Genomic DNA, 3,954 nt, shown 5'->3' on the forward strand with positions numbered 1-3,954 from the left:
GTCCGTTTTTCAAAATTCAAAATGGCGGATCCAATATGGCGGACTACAATTTCAAAAATCAATCCAATTTACTTGAAAATGGTTACTTGGGTTACCTTCAGATTTGTGTTCACCGTTATTGAAACCCCCTAATTAACGATATTGAAGCCAATTAAATAGATTTAAAAGATAATTGTCCGACATTTTGAATTTTTTAAAACTGATTCCAGATTCGTAATCAGCGACCCCAAAAACCCCTGAGTAACTATTTTCAAGTAAATTGGATGGATGTTTAAATCTGTCGTCCGCCATTTTGAATTTTTAAAAACGGACCTTAAATTCGTAATCAGCGACTCCGAAAACCCCCGAATAACCATTTTCAAGTAAATTGGACTGATTTTTGAAATTGTCGTCCGCCATATTGGATCTGTCATTTTGAATTTTGAAAAACTAACACCGGATTCGTGTTTAGCGACCCCAAAAACCCTCGAGTAACAAGATTTAAACGGATTCGATCATTGTATCGGTGACAAAATATTAAACAATTATTTTATATTAAACAATTATTTTTTAAACAATAATGTTCATAAAGATCGTAACAACGTATTTTAGAGACTTATTTAGGTCCTTCTCTTCACATAGCAATAGTCATAACAGTGGTTTTGAACTTTTTTTTTTTTTTTTTTCTTAATTCAGCATTTGTCCTTTTCGAGAGATTCACCCATTAGACGAAACAGTTTTCAATAAAATTGTAGGTTTAAAGTAAGGTTTTTTTTAGCAATCTTGCTATAATCTTATTATGCAATCTTGCAGTAACCTTACACTGAAATATTGCAGCAACGTTACACTGCAATCTTTTGGTAAGCTTACCATGTAAGCTTGGGTCAGGTTGTCAATTTGAAGCTTGCAGTAAGCTTGCGGCAAGTTATAAATAAAATTGTAATATAATAATTCGAAGAAATAAAAATTCAACTAAAAATAAATTCTAGATAATGAAATTCTGTCAAATGAAAATTCAAACAAATTAATTTTATAGCTTATTCATGCTTTCCTTTGTAATTTATATTGTTAATCGTTTCTCTTATATTAAAAAAAAATTTACATTTTCACAGATAGATTGGAGAAATTTAAATTGAGTTTTTCTTTAACTAGAATTAATCTACATATTTATATATTATGGGCAAAATTGTAAAAAGTATATAGTTAGATAAAGGGGGTGAGAAAAAAACTTGTAAATAAGTTAAGTGAAGATTGAGAAACCTGCATTTCTTGAATGTGGACCTTGAATTCTAATTCAGGGTCGAGAAATACCAGTTTTTCCTCGACAATTCATTCAAGATGAACTATATACTATCCATGATCCAGATCCACGACAACTTGACGTTTTTATTTTTATACTCGCACACAAACTCACACACACACATTGTATATAGATATATATTACACATCAGTATAAATAAGAAAGTTTTGTACAGGTAGACAACGAAACAGACGCCATACGATCAACATTTCTCAGAATAACTAACTGAATTCCATGAAATTGTAGGATGACCATACAGCAATATAGGGTAAATTTATCACACATTTCAAACTTTTTGCTAATCTTTCTCTTCTTCTTCAACTCTATTTATATATATATATATATATATATATATATATATATAGTACATAAGTACTACTCGCTCTTGTTATTTTTAAGATGAACAATATTAACTGAGTGCATAATAAATTAAAATTTTTTTTCTTTTATTGTTCTTGGACAATGAACAAACACTGAAAAAAAAGATTTTGTAATTGCAAAAAAAAATTGTTTGGTTAGGCAATTTTTCTTGTGGCTAAAACAAAGTTGTAGTTATTTCAACCAAACATTTTGTTAGGCCAACAAAATTATTTGGTTGAACATTTTTAAATCTAAAAATCGGAATTACCATTTGTTGTCCTACCCAAAATTTGGTTGCGACAACCAAATAATTTAATTCACTTTCAGATCGTACCTTAAGATAACAATTAGTTTAAATCTCTCACAAAGATGGGTAGTCCAGTGGTCAGAGCTCCCGACTCGCAGTTTAAAAACAGAGGTTCGATCCCAGGCGGAGATGAGATTTTCAAAGTCCACAAATATGTATTTCAATTGGATAAATTTAAATTAAAAGTTAAATTGATAACAAAAAAGGTAAAATGAAAAGAAATAAAGTGGAATAAAATTTTTAATTTTACCAAAAAAAACTGTTGATTAAGCTAACCAAACATTTTTGTTATGTCAACAAAAAACATTCAACCAAACAGTTTGTATTTTTATAAATTTTATAACAATGAATATTTATATATAAATTATATCCGCATGAAGTTGTTAATAATTAATGTAAATTCTTTATTTATTATTAATCCCTTTGATGCAAAATGAATATAGGTATGTAGAGTCATTTAAATTCTATTTCTAATAAATGGAATGAAAATCAACTAAAAAATAAATGTTAATTAGTTTATTGATACTTTATTTGTTTGTTCGTATTTTTTAAAATCACATTTATTAATATTAATTGGATTTAAATTAATATTTATTATCAATATAAAATTTACATTTAATTTACATGAAAATTAAAATTCACTACAATTAAGCAATTTTTACAGGGTAAAAGATTTTACCAGAAGAAAATTAAAATTAATTCCCCCAAACATAAAAAATTGTAAATATCTTAATTCTATTAAAATTACAAATTCATATATTGAATTAACAAACTTAAGTCTAAAAATATATATTTTTATCTAAAATTTAATATTTACAATTGAATTGGGCTCCTTTTAAATTCCCAAGTATGGATTTTTTTTCATTTTTTGAAATGAGAAAGATTGCAGTAAAAATTTTTTAAAAAAATTTATTTAGATGACTAAAAAAACATGTGGAAAATAAATTTAAAAATTAGGTACTTGAAACTTTTAAATTATTTCTTTTCCAATTTTCGTTTGTTTGTTTTTTATTATTTTTCTTCTTCAGGAAGTATATTTTACTAAACAGCGTAGTCTGAAGAACTTTATTGGCGATTCAAACAGCTACACTAGCGCCACAGTTGAACTAATTTAGGCGTGACTCGCTCTAAAGCAGTCTCTGTTTTGACAGTTTATTTCAAATTATTTAATTATTCTGATATTTTTATTGCGTTTGTAAAATTATTTTTAAGCGTTAAATAAAAAAAAATAATTTAAAACACATGGAGTGCTACAGAGCGAGTCACGCCTAAATTAGTTCAACTGTGGCGCTAGTGTAGCTGTTTGAATCGCCATAATAATTACTTATCGAAACGAAATGCACAAATCTGATTGGTTGCCCACAATTTTTTTTTAATAGTGGACAACCAATCAGATTAGTGTATTTCGTTTTGGTAAGTAATTATTTTTCGATGTTTAAATGCTCCCTTACATTTTACTAAACACAACTCGATAAAATTAAATCATTATCATTAATCGGTAAAACAGATTTGACTTTTTCAATCAGTAAAGTAGAATTTCACTAATTTTCAGTGAAATATGACTGAATTTCATGGGGAACTCTTACTGAACAGTCAAACCACGTCAACTGTAAGTAATTTTTTTTTCGATTTTTGGAAAAATAAAAACAATTATAAAAATCTCACAACAAACCAAAAAAACTCTTTCAACCGTTTTTCAAAATTTTAAATTTTTATTACCTTTTTTTATAATAACAAATTTTTGCATCATTTTTTAAAAAAATTAATCACTCAAAATTTGCTTAATAAAAATTATTGGCAATTTTTTCGGTAGTCAATGAATATCCACTATTTAAAATAAAATTGATTGTAAAACAAAATTTTTAAAAATTTTTAATTTTTAATAACAATTTTATAAACAATTTGTATTTTTTATACTTTCTATAGCAAGGATTAGAATGAAATTTATATGTAACATACCTTAGACTATTGTCTTTACATTCCTGAAAAAAAATTTTAATTTACAGTT

The sequence above is a fragment of the Leptopilina boulardi genome, unplaced genomic scaffold (assembly GCF_019393585.1).
Source record: "Leptopilina boulardi isolate dan_hultmark-lab unplaced genomic scaffold, ZJU_Lbou_2.1 LbouV2_154, whole genome shotgun sequence".
NCBI lineage: Eukaryota > Metazoa > Arthropoda > Insecta > Hymenoptera > Figitidae > Leptopilina > Leptopilina boulardi.